The sequence below is a fragment of the Corythoichthys intestinalis genome, chromosome 11 (assembly GCF_030265065.1).
Source record: "Corythoichthys intestinalis isolate RoL2023-P3 chromosome 11, ASM3026506v1, whole genome shotgun sequence".
Lineage (NCBI taxonomy): Eukaryota > Metazoa > Chordata > Actinopteri > Syngnathiformes > Syngnathidae > Corythoichthys > Corythoichthys intestinalis.
In genome coordinates, this window is record NC_080405.1 from 36,702,501 (window position 1) to 36,722,461 (window position 19,961).

Below are 19,961 nucleotides of genomic sequence, written 5' to 3' on the forward strand. Positions count from 1 at the left end.
TGTTATAATGACACTGTACAGTAACCCATTACATAACCACATTAAGCCAAAGAAATATATATATTTTAAATCATTAAATTAAAGAGAGAAAAAAAAAAACAGTATGAAACAGGGGCGTTACCGGGGCGGGGGGGCAGTGCCCAACCACGGACACGCTCTGCCCACCCAAAGAAAACTGAATGTAGTACTAAAGGCAGTCTGGGCACCGCGTATGGTATCCCATTCATGTAGTACTGATGTGTTCTAAGTTTTAACCTTTGCGTTGTTACGTCCTCTTTCACCTAAAAAAAACCAAAAATGAAATATTGGTTTTGTTCATAGGGGGCGCTACACACATTTACGCACATTTTGATTTTGAAAAGGCAGCAGCACTTTAACCCTTTATCGCCAAATGTATCACATTTGATACACCTAAAATGTCATGAATGAATCAAAAAAAAAAAAAAAATGATGGATGCAAGTCAACACATGCATCTGGAGGTTCCATGAGAAAAAAAAAAAAACATGATTTAGCATGGGTTATAGATATTAGAGCGCTTATTACACATATTCATTTTGACATTTCGTTTTACAAATTTGAAAAAAAAGTTTCATTAGGACCTTATTTTTCAAATTTTGGGATTCTCTGATAATTGCTTCATGTTGCAGGTATTATTGTTGAAATTATTCATTAAAGACAAATGTGACACACTGAATGGCTAGCTAAATTTTGCTTGAATATATTGTTCTATGTAAAAGACGTCAGCCAAGGTCGGCCCCCCACATTTTTACCACGCCAAATCTGGCCCCCTTTGCAAAAAGTTTGGACACCCCTGGTTTAGACCAAATCACAACAACAGTTATCTCAAGGAGAAAACAAAACATGTTTTAAGGTGCAGTAGCCCTATGCTGGATTTCGACCTACTTGAGCGTTGTAGCTTTTTTTTTTTTTTTTTTTTTTGCCCCCCCAGGTAAGACTAATGCCCACCCACAACTGGCATCCTGGTAAAACACCACTGGTATGAAAGATTATTTGTCCAAAGAGCATGACTGCCCTGGCCTCTAGTGGAGAAAATAGTTCCTAGTTTGAATTGTGAATACTGTAGTTCCTTCATAGTTACTATTATGAAATTAAAAGGATCATATCTCCGGTTTTCCGTGGTCAATCGGTGCCAAAGAAAAATTGGGAGAGAGTTTTAAATCCGTGCTTTTGATTCATGTTGAGGGCAGCGCTCTATGTCAAATACTTAATTTGTTACAGTGCTTTAAAGAAGTCTGATTGAATAGGCTTGCGTGATTATAGAAAAGCCAAGCTTTCTTCTGATTGGTGTAATGGAGTCATGTGATTATTGTTGCGATGTCTCATTGGTGAAATTAGCAGCACTACTCTTGGCAATAGCATCGCTCGCAAAAAATAATGAATCTAATATGTAGAATAAAGAGGAAAAATGTAACGACTCTTGTGTAGCCCAAAGTAGCAGAGTAAGAGTAGCGTTTTTTCTTCACAAATCTACTCAAGTAAAAGTAAAAGTATAGTGAAACTACTCTTAGAAGTACATTTTTCTCAAAAAGTTACTCAAGTAAATGTAACGAAGTACATGTAATGCGTTGCTACCCAACTCTGAAAATAATTAGCATTAAGAGGTGTAATCGCATGCTCCATTATACCAATCAGACGCAAGCTTGCCCTTTTCTAATTACGCCACTGACGCCAGCCTGTTCAATCACGTGGCTTCTTTAAAGCACCGTAAAAAATGAAGTAATTGACATAGAGCGGTGCCGTCAAAATGACGTGAAAGCGCAGATTTAAACCTCTCTGCCAGTTTTTTAGGGGGCGCCAACTGACCACGGAAAACCGGAGATATTATCCTTTTTTTTCATTATAGGAACTATGTGGAACTATTCACTATTCAAACAAGGAACTGCTTTCTCCACTAGAGGGCACTCAGGCTCTTTGGACGATTAATGCTTCATTTCTGTCAATTTTTTCTCTCGGTGGAATTCAATTATTATTTTTTCTTTATTTTGTATTTCTATGGCTTAATGTGGTTATGTAATGGGTTATTGTACAGTATCATAAAGATAGCTTTATGCTGAGAAAAAAATGTCATTGTTTAAAAAAAAAAAAAAAAAATGTGAGCTGTTACTCACAATTGTTGGGAATAATTCATACCTTCAAATATTACGCAATAATTACCTGACTCCGTTTTAGTGTTATATAAGTTTTACCTTATCACCAAACACTCTTCCAACAATTACGCGTATTCGTTCTGAAAAGAAAGGCGTCAGGAAGCCGGCATTTTCACACACGAGCGGATTTATTCCTAACACGGAAATCTAATACAGCATTTTGGGGCACAGGTCCCTCTCAGGACAGTCTCGTACTCCCCTGTGTCTATCAGGAGAAGCACACACCCTGTGTTGCCCAAGAATGATTCAAACTACACAATATGCAAATACATGTTCCTAGCGACTATTGATTGGCTATGTGATACCTGCAGTTATTCTTAGCTTGCTCTGATTGGTTTAAATTCCCCTGCAGGATGGCGGGGTCTTCTCTCTTTATCTCCGGGGGTCCCTCTCAGTGGGGGTCAGCCGAGTTGTTTTCCCGCCTTTTTTGAGAAAAAAGGAGCGGCCGCCTTTTGAGACAAAAGGGAGCATCTGCCCCCCTTACTGTGATTGACTGTGGGCTTATTCTACAAGTCTTGTAATTGTGCCTTCACACACATCTGTTATTTCCTGGAACTTGTATAAATACCTCTGCCATTACATTTGACTGTTGATTAAAGTTATGCATGGTAAAACACTGTTTTCTCTTGTTATGAAATTATTTTACCTTCATTCCCTCTCATGACCTCAGACCACTGAGGTCATCATCACATTTTTCACATTGATTAATGAGTGCATGAATATTTGATCGTAAATCACCACAACAAAAGGATATATTGATTGAAAAGATCCATATTGTCTTCTTCAGAAACCCATGTCCCGAAGGGGCACATCCACGTTGTCATCCTCCTTTTCCAAGTCCTTCTCAGTCACATGTGTTTTTTCCCCTTTGAGCGGTTGAGTGGTTCAAGGAACACCATTTGTTTGAAGCAACATCTGTTCTGTAAACTTTATCCCCAGGGGAGGTCATGAGTGGCCAGCTCATCACCCCCCTTCCACTTTGGTATGTGACTTGTGACCTTTTTCCCCAGGCAAAAGTGTAGAGCAGGACAACTTACTCATGTAAATCGATATAAAACATCAAACTTCATGGGTTACAATTTAATAAAAACCCTAGCTTAAATAAATGTAATTCCCTTTTCCTTCCTAATATTTCCCTAACATTTCCCCCCTGTTTACACAGTCAAGCTGTGTAACAAAAAGATAAATCTGAGAAATAAATATACACACAAAAACAACAGAAGATATAACAACAACAGTAGAAACACATTCAAAATTCATTGGTGAACCAAATCCTCGCCCAAATTTTATGCAAATCAAATCATGTATCAGTGACTTTAATGTTGTCAGCAAAACCCACAAATGTGTACGACCTATCATCTAAACCTGACTAAAAAATATCTAACTTTGACTGTCTTAATCCATTCTACATTTTTATTGGAAACCCCTTGGAACTACTTTATATCTAAATTCAGATGATGTTAGCAAATTAATATAAATTTAATATATCACTGTACTTCATCTTAAAACTAAAAAATCCCACAAATATATCACTCTTTGAACTGGAATAAAACTAAAAACAAACAAACTCTGAGGCGGCACGAGGTAGGGATGTCACGAGGATGACGACGATGGACCCTCATCGCAAAAGGGCCTGTAGTCACAACCACTCCTTGTATGGTTGTCGATTCATGCAGTTCTTGTCCATCCACGAACGACATGGTCAGTCCATCCGGGCTGCAGAAGATGTTGGCTTCCGCATAGATGAGTCAACTGTATCCCCCCAGTTCAGTGGGGCCTCCCACAGACAGACTGCTGCTGCAGTCCTCCAACGGCCTAGATCTCAACTTGGGAGGACCCCTGTGTCCACCAGCACGCGAACGTCCACCTTCATGGAGAAACGGTTGACTGTGTTACCTCTAGACCAAGTCTCTGGACATCTCCACTGGCGTGACTGCCAGCTTTCCATCACAGCAGCACAGGTTGGCGGCTGTTGTTGTGGTCCTCGCTTTACTGCTGCCATGGTTCCAGTCACATTCTCCTCCAAAGCATGGAAGACAGCATTTGGGACGGAGCTTTTCAAGTCCCTCTGGTGGCTGTTGCAATGTCTGTGGGGCAAGGGAGCAGCATAGAGACGTCGCGTGTCCATACTGACCAGTCTGAATCTCGCTTGGTCCTCTGGGGAAGGGCGAATGTCTTGTTTGCATCCAAGGAATGAACTCTCTTCCCACCTCGTGTCATACTCAGTCGCTACTCTTCCTATAATAGCCTATGCTAGCCGCAAATATTCAAAAATTAAAATTTAAAATCACATTTGCATGTTTTGCTGAGAACATTTTTACTGCTTGAAAAATGTAGCAATTAACACAAACAACATTATTTCATCATAATTGAAAAATTCTTCCCAAAAAAAAAATCAAAATATTATGGTTTTGGAATTTAACCCCAAAAATTCCCATCAAAATGTTTTCTTGCACAGATTAAAATCAAACCAAAAAAAAGATGTATGTAGTAAAGTTATCATTAACTATATATCTAACTCCCCCTGTTTAGCCATGTGAATTGACAAAACAAAACACAGGGCTGAAAAAAAAATATCTACATTTGCTAACACACAAATAATCTTTACCATTGTTATCTTAAATCAACCCACACATTTCCTAGTGCATCTATATTGATAATCAAATCCACAGTAACACTCTTCTATTTGTCCCACTTTGCATATCAAACTAAAAATTTAATTAAAATCAATGTAGCAGCATGAGCTGAACAATTTAGTTCTACACATTCCCCATCAAAAGCGATAGCAGTTAACTAGTTAATCCTATATTCATTTAAAACTATGCCAAAAATTCAAACCCCTCAAGCTGAGACTTCTTTAGTGTTGGGTCTCTATTCGCCAACACAGTCATCTGGAAGATAAAATGGATGTGTTAGTAATCAATCAATAAAACAAACAATTTCATATTCATTTCAAGAATCTCACAAATAGATAACAATGTCATTCAAAATTATGTATTACCATAAACATAAATGGACTGTATCGATCAGTCAGTGCTCCATGTACTGTATAAGTAACGTAGTTTTAATTTCTAAAATGTACTGCAATAAACAAGTGACAGATCAATTCTACATCTGCAAATCGACTTTAACAAAATCATAAACTAAAACAAAACCAAAAATGAACAAAATTCAATTCCGTAAATGTGCAAAAAGTATGGAAGTAAGTAGTTTATCTAATCCCCCCCAAAATGAATCAAAATATAAATAAAAAGTACAAAGGAAAAAGTAAATAAAATTTTGAATTATACTCAGAAAATTGTAATCATATGCTATTAATTTAGAAATTGTGACAAACGTTATAAAAGAAAAACAACCTATTCCTCTAAATTTCATAAAATTATATAGAATTTTCATAAAATTATATAACATTTGATTAAACCTTTATAACACCCCATAGTAACAGCGCCATACAAGAACAGTTCAGTAAATCTGTACTATCAAGGAGTATTACAAATATGAAACTTAATCTCAGACTCTTCATATTACAATTTTCGTAGTATAATTGTACTTGGCCCAATGCCAATAATTGCTTATGATCAATTTTGTCAGCTCCCATTTTAATCAGTAAATTAAATTTGCAGTGGCATTAATATATCGCGCAATGTTCCACTCAAGATTACAAAATTGAAATTTGTCTTTGTTTTGGAATTTCTTTAGAGCAGACAAAATGTCTTTTCACCTTCTTTGGGTCACTGTCTAAGATTCATCAACATGTAATCCAAAAATTACGATTCCACGACGCAATTATAATCTATTCAATTGATTGTTTTTAGTCAAATACAGTATCTCAATAGGTATCTTTTGGGTAAATTTAGTAATCAATTTACATTTCTATTTCAAATTTGAATTTTCCATATCACAGTGTGTTGTCCACATAAGTCAAAATCGGACTTTTTTACCCAGGCAAAGTTTTTCATTTGAATGGGAGAGTATTTAGGGACAACAATACTCTTTTAAGGAATCACATCTTTTCTTATTCAAAACCCCTTCAAGTCTAAATTGTTTCATGTTACTCTTACGTCTTACAGACATACCAGTTGTCATAAAGTTTTTACAAGTATCCAGCTTTCTTCCAGATGAACTGTGGTCATAAACTTTTATTACTGTTTACCTTCCTTTCAACTCAATTTTGCTCCCCCATACTGTTTATAGATAACACCTTGGTTTCCTTCCACACATTGTAAGGGACAGCTCCTGTGATCAAATGGACATCAGGTTACATTCGACACTTCCACTGTCTCACAAAGTGTGGATGAAATAAGCATTTTAACATTTGGTGTGCTTGCTACAGTACTTTATTTTAGTAAGAATCTGATTCTTTAGGATCAATTTACTTCACAAAATGTTTTAACTTTCTTCTTTTATTCCACTATGGCTTCTCTGCTATTCTTTAACACTTAAAACACTACCTCTTATAGCATTCAATTCAATTTGTTAATTCTGATCATGATTTCAACTAGCGCTGTTAATATAAATATACCTTTCCAATTGACATCATATAATTTATAATGGAGGATAATTCAACAGTCCAGAGGAGAACAAAGAATGTTTTTTCGTGCACTAAAAAACATCCATTTGTATTTCACTCCAGGTTGGTAGAATTATCTGCTTCCATGTGAATTTTAGAACGGTTTTTTTTTATCCCAACTTTTGATTTGTGATCATTATTTATACACTCCTTGTAACAACTTATTTCCCTAGTTTAAACTATTCCTGCCATTCTTAAAAAGCGGCAAGGTTTAGAATTGCTCTAACGTCTGCTAAAACTGATTTTTCATCAGCTATTAATATTTATTCATTTTGTGACATATACCAAACCGCTGCTCCTTCCTCAACAGGAGTTTGCTTAACCAACATTTGGACCTATCTTTCTCTATAAGACTTGTATTGATATCTATTATCGTTCCCAAAAATTAATGGGAAGTCTTTCTGACAGTTCTTATAGTATTTTGCCATGTACTTCAAAATCTAATTTAGTCAATCTATACATTATGTCATTATGTGTGATTCCTTTTCTCTTTAAATCTGCCGATAATGACATTTCTCTATTTCTGAATCACCTTCTTCATTGTAAATTTTATAACGTAATACTCTTTTAAATCTAGCCGAATAATTTTCTCCATCTTACTTTGAATGTTAAGAACTAGTTCAAAGATTAATACGTCAGATTACTCTACTTACTTGGAGTAAATATTATTATTTGTTTCTTATTAGCTCGATACATCTAAAAGTTGGTCATTTTTTCACCTGAATTCAGAATTTACTTTCAAATAATATTATGAACAATATCTATTCTTGAATGAAGAACTTTTCTAACAATCTAATTTTCTTTTATCAAATATACTAGCTCTTTGCTTAAAATAAATCTGTTAAGTTTGTTTTCAAATAGCTATTTATCAACAGTTGATCTTTTCCTTTTTCAAAACATTAACTATTTTCTTTCTTTTAGCCATTCTCTTATTTTCTTTTAAGAGCGTTCTATAATTTTCAATTTAGCTCAATAGTCTATTTTTTTTTTTTTTTTTTTTATCTCTAATGAGATTCCATTTCAAAATTCATATCCTAAATAGTACAAGGGAAAGGCTGGAATATTCCCAGCTGCAATTACAACCTTCCCTTATAATTTGGGCAAAAACCCAGCGGATGCCGTCGAGGACCCCATGTTGCAAATAGGGGCCACCGAAGGGCCGCACTCCTCATGTTGAAAAACTTCTAGGTTTTTCCGATTTTGCACAATAAACGATCAGCTATTCACAAACAATTCCCTCGCTTATCGACGTTCGTCTCACACGCCCAAAAATTTCCAAGCCCTACATTCTCAGCTCCTCTATGCTCTGTGCGAAGGGCCAAACGTGTGATTTCCTCTTCTGGCTTGATTTTCAGCGTTGCCAGAGTAGACTTTTCTTGCTCTCTTCATGCTTGCTTCCTCTTTTTCCTTCTTCATCTTCCGCTTATCAATGCCACTCAAAACCTGTAATTCCAACCTTGCGTAATGATCCGTAATTTCACTCCAAACCTTGCTTCTTTCCACTCTTTCTTCCGACCTGATAACTCTCTCATTCGACTTTCCCGTCATTTGTTTAATCCACTCGTGTGCGTCCCGACAACCAACTGAACAGAGCGTATCGCCTTTCTCAGTCACACTCACAACAAACACTCTGTTTTACGCACAAATTCGTTTATTTTAGGGTGGTGGACAAAATCAAACACCTGCGATAATTTATTTGACACGACGAAGATCGAAACGGCCGTAAGTAAATCCCAGATTTTAAACCTTACGGTGGAGTGAGTAAATCCCAGATTTTATACCTCACTACCTATTAACGAGTAAATCCCAGATTTTATACCTCGTTATTAGTACGTAACTCCCAGAGATTTTATAACGCACTAGTCCACACAATTACGTTGAATACGCAAATCCCAGATTTTAAATCGTATTTAACGGAGTAAGTAAATCCCAGATTTTACACCTTACTCTTTTATACTTCAACACTCCTCTCCTCAATAAAACAATAAAATGCAGATTTTAAAAGGATTCTGCTTACCTCTATTTCGTGGTGATCACCGAGAGGAGAAAGTGAGAAGTCTGGCTACCTCGCGCCTCAGGTCGTCACCTGGTGTGGACATCGGGTCCCAGACCCTTTTTCCTTACTTTTGGTCGTCGGTTTTCCTTTTTATTCCCTTTCTTTCATCACGTCGGGGTCACCATGGAATTGTTGGGAATAATTCATACCTTCAAATATTACGCAATAATTACCTGACTCCGTTTTAGTGTTATATAAGTTTTACCTTATCACCAAACACTCTTCCAACAATTACGCGTATTCGTTCTGAAAAGAAAGGCGTCAGGAAGCCGGCATTTTCACACACGAGCGGATTTATTCCTAACACGGAAATCTAATACAGCATTTTGGGGCACAGGTCCCTCTCAGGACAGTCTCGTACTCCCCTGTGTCTATCAGGAGAAGCACACACCCTGTGTTGCCCAAGAATGATTCAAACTACACAATATGCAAATACATGTTCCTAGCGACTATTGATTGGCTATGTGATACCTGCAGTTATTCTTAGCTTGCTCTGATTGGTTTAAATTCCCCTGCAGGATGGCGGGGTCTTCTCTCTTTATCTCCGGGGGTCCCTCTCAGTGGGGGTCAGCCGAGTTGTTTTCCCGCCTTTTTTGAGAAAAAAGGAGCGGCCGCCTTTTGAGACAAAAGGGAGCATCTGCCCCCCTTACTGTGATTGACTGTGGGCTTATTCTACAAGTCTTGTAATTGTGCCTTCACACACATCTGTTATTTCCTGGAACTTGTATAAATACCTCTGCCATTACATTTGACTGTTGATTAAAGTTATGCATGGTAAAACACTGTTTTCTCTTGTTATGAAATTATTTTACCTTCACAATGCTACTCGTTACTTGAGTATTCTTTTCCCCAAATACTTTTTACATGTACTTGAGTACATTTTGTTGATGACTGCTTTTACTTGAGTAGTATTATTTTGAAGTAACGCTACTCTTACTTGAGTAAAACTTTTGGCTACTCTACCCACTTCTGATAACAATATGAGATCAATAGAAACAGACGTATTCCACAAGGCTGCTTTCTTGGTCTTCGGCCTTGGGAGTTTCTTTTTATATTCCAAATAAAAATGAACACTTACCTCTAAAAGTGAATCAATCACAATTTTCTGTCTGATCACCGATTTTTGAAAAGTCTGACCTCCCGATCTCAATTTTTCCATGAACAATAGCATGCACCTTCACCATTTCCAAGTCATCTCGTTTCATTGTAAGACAGTGAACATTTCCTGTGAAAAATGAGATTTTTTTTTTTTTTAACTGCACATGTGGTAGTTTAAAAAAAAGTTTTGAAATGTTTTCTTTCCAAACCATTAATTTCCAAAAATTAAAGTGCAGTTTAAAGTATTTTAGAAAAAAAATATTTTTCTGAAGAAAACTTCTAAATTATATCAAGTCTTGAAGAATTTTAATACCTCTTACTGCTGGAACAGTTTGATGTTTGCCAATTGTGAGCTTTCTTTGAACAGGTATTTTGATTGAGTTCACTCTCAAAGGAATGACAGAGTAAGACGTCTATCTAGCGGCCAAAAAACAATTACCCCATAGGCTGAGGCGTTGCGTCCCATTAGGCAAACCAGGCAATTGCCTAGTGCCCCCAGCCAGTAGGGGGCCCCAGAGGGCCAACAGATTTAGCACACGCAGCTTTACTGCACTGTCACAGCGACAACTCCGACAGTGCCAGTGATAGCCTTGTGTCTGAGTTCCTTGAAGGGGCCCCTTCACTCGCTCTACACTCCCCCTCCATCATGTGACTCAGAGTGAGAGTGAATGGCGATTTGGCTTTTTTTTCATTGTCGTATATCCAAAATAAAGAGAAGTTATCCCTCTGGAACCGACAAAAGAAAGAAAAAGAAAGCAGAAGAGGAGAAAAGGAAGCAAGACAGCAGTGAGTGTACTATGTAACTGTAGTTTTATGTCCTAATGTAGTAGAAGCCAGGCACTTTGAGTGTCCTAAAAAGCGCTCTATGAGACCAAGGCGTTATTATTAGGGCTGTAAAATGTATCGCGTTAACGGGCGGAAATTATATTTTTAAATTAATCACGTTAAATTATTTAACGCATTTAAGGCATGTGCGGCACGACCCACTCATGCATTGCTGCAATCAGACTACAATGGTGCCGTTTTATGTATATTGAGATCTAAGAGGCAGAGACAAGTGAGAGAAATGGACTCAGGCATTCATTGGGGCCGCACTATTTATTGGCATAAGCTTTGGCATCTTTTCCACAACAATTATAACTATTGTGGCGAGCGATGTGGGGTAGAATGACAGGAGATAATCTTTTTCTTAACACCCTGTATTGAACACAACGCAGAGAAAATATAACATTTGCAGCCACCACTGACAGTCATGGTTGTACAACTTCCCTTCATGCATTTGGTCAGAACAGTTAAGTCGCTACAGTATCATTTACTGAAAGCACAACAAAAATAATATTCCTATTTCTCAAAAAAAAAAAAAAAAAAAAGTTCATAAAAAGAAAACCGCTCAATGAAAAGAGAACTGGCATTCCCAATAAAAATAGCTATGCAAAATAATACTCAGACTTTGGTCAAACTCTTTTCTAACATTTCGTTTAGCTCAACAAATACACTAGATGGCAATATTTAGTCACAATATACAAACTATCAGAGGTCTCGTACGTTGTGAAGTCAACACTCAAATGAACGTAAGGTACAATGAACCCGGAACCTACGGCGTCAGTCGAGGGGCAAAACGCACTAGAAAAACTTGGCTAGATCTCTGATTAATTTAAAATCGCCCTTGACACCTTGTGGTGTATTTCAATCACTCCCTGCCACAATGGCAGGCTATTAGTTTATTTTTTGATTGAAAATTTTACAAATTTTATTAAAACGAAAACATACAGAGGGGTTTTAATTAGGGCTGTCAAACGGTTAAAATTTTTAATTGAGTTAATTACAGCCTAAAAATTAATTAATCGTAATTAATCGCAATTCAAACCATCTATAAAATATGCCATATTTTTCTGTAATTTATATATATATATTCTGTAAAATAAATTGTTGGAATGGAAAGATAAGACACAAGATGGATATATACATTCAACCTACGGTACATAAGGACTGTAGTGGGGATTTCACTCTACTGTCATTTAAATCTGTCTATGCTGTCCTCACTCCGAAGCGTCTACTTTTTCCAAAGCTAGACAGCTAGTGAACGACGCCTTAATAATCAGACTTCTTCCTTTTTCATCTGATTTATTAATAAAATGGCCTCAAACCATTGTCCTCTTTAGACCACTGTAAACTACAAAAAAAAGTACACAAGCATTGGATTAGCAACAACGTTAGCTTAGCACGCTATACAGGTTCACTAAACATAAACAAAAAGCGTCTCATACAAAAAATATAACGTTTCGCTTACTAACATAATATGTACATTCTTTACAACAACCATACTTACGGACAAATCTTGTCCAAGGATCATATAAGCACAATATTACAACGTAGGCGTCAGCCCGAGACGTCGTGCAGCCATATTGAACTGGCAAGAACACAATAAACCATGTTGCAAAGCGACCACAAGAGTTCGCTGTTAGACAGCACAAAAAGCCTTGCTGTAAATTTACCAAAAGGCAGAATACTGTCTGAGCGGGACATATGCGTTAATTGCGTCAAATATTTTAACGTGATTAATTTAAAAAATTAATTACCGCGCGTTAACGCGATAATTTTGACAGCCCTAGTTTTAATATAAAATTACTAAAACGTGTACTCACATTTATCTTTTAAGAATTACAAGTCTTTCTAGCCGAGGATCCCTTTTACAGAAAGAATGTTAATAATGTTAATGCCGTCTTGTGGATTTATTGTTATAATAAACAAATACAGCACTGTTGTACAGTATGTTGAATGTATTTATCTGTTTTATCTCTCCATTCCAACAATAATTTACAGAAAAATATGGCATATTTTAGATATGGTTTGAATTGCGATTAATTACGATAAATTTTTAAGCTGTGATTTACTCGATTAAAAATTCTAATCGTTTGACAGCCCTAGTTATTATACTTTTATTAAATGTGCTATTGCTCCAAGTCCAACTGTCCCCCTTACTTGCACACGCTCAAAGGGCCCCATGTTGCTTATTGCCTGGGGCCCCCGGGGATCCTTGCTACACCTCTGCCCATAGGGACTGTATGGGCCGGCATTACACATACTGTATCACTCCTTCCCCCATTAACGTTGCAAAGAAAATCAGATATTACAATGGTTAAACACTGTGTTGGGGTCACAAAAGTATGAAAATACCCAACAAGTGCACTTAAATACTCATATTAGTAACCACGAATGTCAGTTACCAAATGCTGGCAGGGTATTTTGGCTAATTGACTCTAGACGTGATTGGGAGAAAAATCGGTTATATTTTTTGTGATAGACCAATCACTCACTCGGCTGATCAATCGCTGCATCTTTTCTTGATATAATTCTGGACTGACAAAATGTCGAATGGGTTAGTCTCATAAATACTTGTAGGAGGAATTGATTTCCTTTTGAGTTGACGGAGGTAAGAAAAAAAACATTTTTTTTCTAATAAATTCCACAAGTTTTAAAGCTCATATACTGACACTTTGCTTTAAACGTGACAGCTAGAGCTAGGACATGAGATAAAAATGTGTTCTATAATGTATTGTAGTGAATGGATGAAGAGTGAAACCTTTAAATAGACTATCTCAAAGAGGCTGGCTGTCACTCCATGGCTCTCCGTCGCACAAACACACATAAACCCATTTGTTTTGGCACCTTTTTTATTGTAGTGCATGTTCCGCCAATTCAATCACATATATACGGAGAGAGAGACAGTTGCTTAACAAGGAGCGGGCACATCAATTGGCAATCAAAATGCGGGCCAAAACACAAACATGTGTTTGTTGTGCAAGCAATACAACTCAAACACCCTTTTTTCCTGTGCCGTAATTCTCGATTAAGAAACACCAGCAGTGGAGTACTAAATTCCCAAAGTATGATTGTCTTGTAGAATGTATTCGCTAAATTATGTCTGAGCAAGGACTTCCTTTTTTTACCCCCATTTTCGTCAAGTACGTCGAAGGCAGTATTGCAAGTATTGCATTTTAATTTCAATCAATGTCATGTAGCATTACATAAAATCAATATGCAGTATAAATAATTTTTGTTTATAGTTTATGAATATATTCATTGTTTTCCCTAGCGTTCATAATCCATTAAAATATTTGATTATTTGCAAGCTGAGACATTGCAGTGTATCATCTTGTGTGTAAAATTGATGACTAGCCAAATACATGCTGACACAAAGACCCAGTGATTGGACTATAATGACAAGAGATTAGATGAGGTGGGATTGTATGCTTAAATGATGAATGTTTGCCCAAGTAGCGGCTAGCGGCCAAACAAGTTGGGGTGTCCTTGAACTTAATCTTTTTGTACCTGCCGAATTCAACAAATGGTGGAGAGCACAGCATGATATAAATAATTCCTTCTAATTATGAGGACGCGCACATGTTTGTCACACACTGCATGTATAATTGAGCACATGCAAATGAGCATGAGATGCGGGACATCAAAACAATTGCAAAATGCTGAATAGATTATTTATTTACATTTATTGATAACGTCAGGAGGTGATTGTTTCAATCACAGAGCTAATAATGTACGGCTTTATTTCATTTTTTATTTTGAGTTGATTTGAACTCAGAGTAGCAGTTATGAGCAGCACAATTTCACAGTAGCTTCAGTAAATTTCTCTTAGATCACAGCTGAGAACACGTCAGTCTCACCGAGACGCGTAAACAGCAGAAACAAGGGTGAACAATGTTGTTTTTTCCATGCATCATTATATCTTGCACTGCTAGACTACTCGCTTTAAAAAGTTGAGGTTGCACAGTATCACAGTCAGGTCCCAAATCAAACACAACCAGGTCTGACTTCTAGAATCTCTCACAGCAACAGACAGCAAAGCTGCAAATAATACTTACTTTAAACCTTGAATCACAACAATAGACAACATGTCTACAAATATGGCAAGTTTAAAAAAAAAAAGACAAATGAATGTTGGAAAAAAATAAATAAACACGTACTCTACAGTATGTCTACACACACTGCTACCCCAACCAAAGACTCTACTGTATCTTAAAGTGGGCCTTTTAAATATTCGATGACTTAACAGTGTGATATCTAAGGCCTTAAGTATAAAATATTGCTTTTACTGCGACACTGGTTCTAATACTGTATTTACTAAGCATGTTTTGTTTCGGGTGGTGGGGCTGTGATGGGAATAGCTCTGGGCATCACAAAGGGAAACAAAACAGAGAAAATGGGGTAAGATAATGATGTGTCCAGCTGAAGTCTATACACACCAAAAGTATATGTTTTGTTTGTCCAATTTTGCAAACTTCACACTTCATTGATCAATGAATAAGTTTGGAACACTGACAGACACTTTACCAGAAATTGCAGAAGTAGCACCCAGGGACTGCAGTTTTTCCAATGCAAGGACAATATGCATTATAATTACGATAATGAGTTTATGATTTTTTAATTTTTTTTACAAGGATTACATTTTGTATCAGAATACTTTAAATCTTATTAGACAATGTAATCCCATATTTAGTCTGGAGGAATTGCATACGGCCAATTATGGTTGCTGCATTAAACCTCAGTATGGCACCTGAGAGCAGTGTTTTTCAACCCGTGTGCCGCAGCACACTAGTGTGCCATGCAGGATTGGGAACTTCTTGGTACCTCACGATACGATACGATTTGCGATACAAAGCTCACGATAATGATATGGCGATACAACGATACATTGTTCAGAAAATCATTCTAGGATATTCTACAAACAACTAATAAACAGAAAAAACAAGCTTCTGCTGTGAATTGGAATGAGTTTATCACTAGTAAACGTCTAATACATTTGCTCTGGGAGGGCCATCCCTCCCACTTTAAACGGATTGAACGTCTATGGCCAGTTGTTGCAGCCAATGCCAGGTGATGAGGTTATTTTGGGCCATTTAAGGTAATTTATCTGTTGATTTTCAGTTACTTCCTGTTGATTTTGGGATATTTTATGGGTCACTTCCTGTTTATTTTGAGTTACAGAACAGGAAGTGACCTAGGAATCACCCAAATTAAATGAATAGGAAGTGACTCAAACTCAACAGGAAATAACCTGTAAATGCCCTAAAATGAACAACAAGTGACCTGTAAATGCCCTGATAATCGGACAGAATGACTGTGAATGCTCTGGTTTCGAAAGAACGAATGTTCCCAGTCTAAATGGATTGGGCGTCGAGCACCGTCAATGCAGCCTTAGAGTTAACTGAGACACTATTATGGTGGAAGATTTTGGTAGCAACTTGTTGGTTGATTTTTATTTATTTTTTAGACATTGACACCTTTTTAAAGCGGTATCTCGATTCTTGGCAGGAGCATATCGATAACCTTTTGGGATACAAAGTATCACGATACATCACCATTTCGATATTTTGTCACACCTCTAGTGCCATGACAGACCGTCAGGTGTGCCGCCAGAAATGATCCAATATCACTTTTTATTTATTTATTTATTTATTTTTTAACATCGTCGGGTGGAGTTGCAGTTTGAAGGAACAAGTTGGTGGAGGGTTTTGGTCGTGTGCACATGAGCAAGGTATTACTCGTGTCGCAATCTAGAACTGCTCGGATTTCTAGCCATCAGCCACCTTGCTCTCTTCAACAATGTAGACCCCAGCACGTCTACTATATATCGTTGATTAGACTCGTCAAATGTCGACATACACGAAAGTGTCCTTTCCATTTTATCCATATGTGACGACAGTCAATCCTCCCCCTGTTTTATTCCAACACATTGTCGAATACAGCAAGGTGGCTGATGGCTAGAAATCCAAGCAGTTAGCAGCTAATCGTCTCAAAATATGATTCTAATTCACATAATAATGCTATTTAAGACTTTTTTTATCCTGTCATTAGCACTTCAAACGTCATCTCCAAATGAAACACCAGTCGTTTCAAAACAAGTCGATGGACTATTTTGTTCGCCTTCGTGAATGACAGAAAATTTTTGAGAAAAACTACAAACGTCAATGAGAAAGCCCTGAAAGCCAGTTACGTTGTTGATGAACTTGTTGCTAAATCCAAAAATTACCACACTGTGGCAGAGACATTAATACTACCTGCCTGCAAAGCCATTGTCAGCGAGATGCTATGCCCTGATGGGGTTAAAGACATTCTAAGCTTTTCAAGCCTAACTGCAATAAAAAAATAAAAACAGCAAGACTGAGAGCTGTTGAAGAAGAGCTTCGTGTATGTCTTTCTTCAATTCTGGCCAGGATATCGGCATTGTGTTCATCTAAACAGGCTCAGGTTTAACTCTGAGTAAGTATAAATATTGAGAAATTATTTTATAATTAGATGTGCTGTACAGAAAGTAATTTAGGACCATTTTTGGTTTATGGTGTGCCGCGAGATTTTTTCCAATGTAAAAATGTACCATGACTCTGTAAAGGTTGAAAAACACTGCTAGAGGGTCTCCGAAAAACATTTGGTCCCTATTTTTCAACTGTCATTCAAGCAGTCCTGGCCAGTGTGACACATCCATATTTCAAGATGCGATGCACCCCAAAAATGGCAGACAAGGGGGGAAAATCATTCAAAAAGCAACGCTAGCTTGTTACAGAACGTCAGACTGCTTGTGTCACCTTTTCGAAAGAGGAAGAGGACAACTTAATTTTGCTTGAGTTTGAATCATTTAATCATTAATTGAATCACTTAACTTTTGCGGTCTCATACCCTTAATATTATTCGTAATTATTTGTAAGATTCATTCCTTCATCTGCTCCAGCATCCAGCATTGCAGTTATTCTCATTTGCTGGACTTATAAATAGTCCCCATTGATGTTTATTAAATCCCAGCCTGTTTGGAAAAATCAGCTTGAAAGACTGAATTCACAGCAAATCATTTCACAAAATAAGAAGCACAGTTTCCCATTTCATGACAGTTTGATGATGACTCACTCTTTTGGTATCACTTGATTGTATTAAGTTGTTTACCTAGTAAGATCATTTATCTGAGATGTGAATTTGGAATGTGTTTATAAAACACAGAGAGAAAATGTTGCAGATAGGAAAACTGCCTGTGGGGAAGAATATATTTTGCGGTACAGTAGTTGGGAATACAAATACCGGTAATGAATTCTCCATTTTGATACAGAATACAACTCAACCTGCCAGCACAAAAGTCAGGCAAAAGGCCATTTCAAACTAGCTGCAGCCTAGTGTGATGGGTTCAGCGGCAACCCATTCATTGTGTATGTGAGAGGGGACTTCTCAGCAAACGTGAGCGGCAGCGGCCATTTTGGACAGAGCAGAAAGTGTTGAGTGAATTTTCGCTGAGGGGCGTGTCCCAAAATAGAGACTTGTTCTATTTTCACAGCACAGCCGTGCTGATGTCAAAAACGCATCAAATAGTAGAGGGGCAGGCGTACTTATATCTGTGCTATCAGGCTGTATCGGCAGATGAATACACGCAAATCACGGCCGACGAGACCTTGATAAATGCGCTTTTTAAAGTTTCCCAAACTCTGGGATACATACAAACATACCTCTTTCCAGGGGTGAAAGTGGCTAGAATTTCTTGCCGGAACTCCCCAACGTGAAGGTCGCCACGGAGACAGAAATTTTATTTATTTATTTATTTATTTATTTTGTCTTTCTTTTTTTGGGGGGGGGGGTCAAACCTCTTAAACTACTGAAATGCTAAGAAAACTGTTTTAGCACAGTCATTCAAAATTGTATTTTTTCAATGATTTGCAAAATAAAAGTTAACAAAAACAACAATAACCCCAACCTCCATCCCTTTATTTTTATTTTCCCTCATTTCCTCACATACTAAATGCCAAATCTGAATTTTAACTACTTAAGAACATAGGATGTATATTAAAATTGAAGTTAATGTAAACATTTACTTTTTTTTTTAATAATAATAAAGATATAAGTAACATACATTCAGAAAAATAAGTACAAATGACATTATGCAGAGTGAAATGGAATATATTTTGAAGATCGCGCAAACAATGACTTTTTCAAATCATAAGGAAATGAATAAGTAGCCTTACATAAATGAACAAATATATGTCCAAAGTGCACATTGACAGCCAAGATGTTCTGAACCTCCCCCATCAGAGCAAATAAAAATAAATATGATGAATAAGCCTCCTCAACTCTTTCGTTGCTCTTAAAGATTTGATCCATTTTATGTTGCATTGCCCTTTTTTGTCGCATCAATTCAACAACCTTTTTTTTTTTTTTTTTTTTTGCTGTTCCAAAAAACATGCACATTTGAACCAATCAGAGCTAACTATCTCTGCTGATCACGTCAGTATGTAAGCCAATTCAACAGATAAATGAGTCCAGGCGTTTTACTTTGCATTCACACATTGACGTGACTCATCATCAGACTCAGATAACTACAGCAGCTGCGGAAACCTCCATGCCGTCCGTGGAATAAAATTAATAAATATTGGTGGAAACGGATTGCGCTACACAAGCACTTTATTATGCTTGTTGTTAATACTTGTGTGAGTAAATCTGATGTTGGTAAATTGTTTTCTTCTTGGAGATGAAATGTATGTGTGGCAGCTTAGCATTATTATTTTTTTTTACATAGCGATTTGACAGTTCCCGTCATATTCTCGGGATCAAAGCACCGTGTACCGGAATAGTATTCCGGCCCTGAATCTTATACCGGAACTGCGTTCCGGCCCTGAATCTTATACCGGAACTGCGTTCAGGCCCTGAATCTTATACTGGAACTGCGTTCCTGACCGTTCTGGCCCACTTTCACCCCTGCCTCTTTCTTTGCTAAGCTATATGGTACATCGATGTGCGTTTGTGTGGAAATGTAGTTCACGAACAACAACACAACTGTTCACCTTCTCACCGAAACTACTAAAACTCTTTACACGGCTATTATAATGCCCCAACTGCGTCAATGAAAAATAAACGCTTGGGACTATAGTAAATATGCTTGCCACTTTTAACTTCTTGAGAGCGTCGAAGTCAGGCTACGTGGCTCCTCCCGTCTTGCACTTGCCGTGGACCGCTCTTCACACTGGGGTGACGCTTGTACGAAAAGGTCACGGCCATTGTCTTCATTCATATTTCATC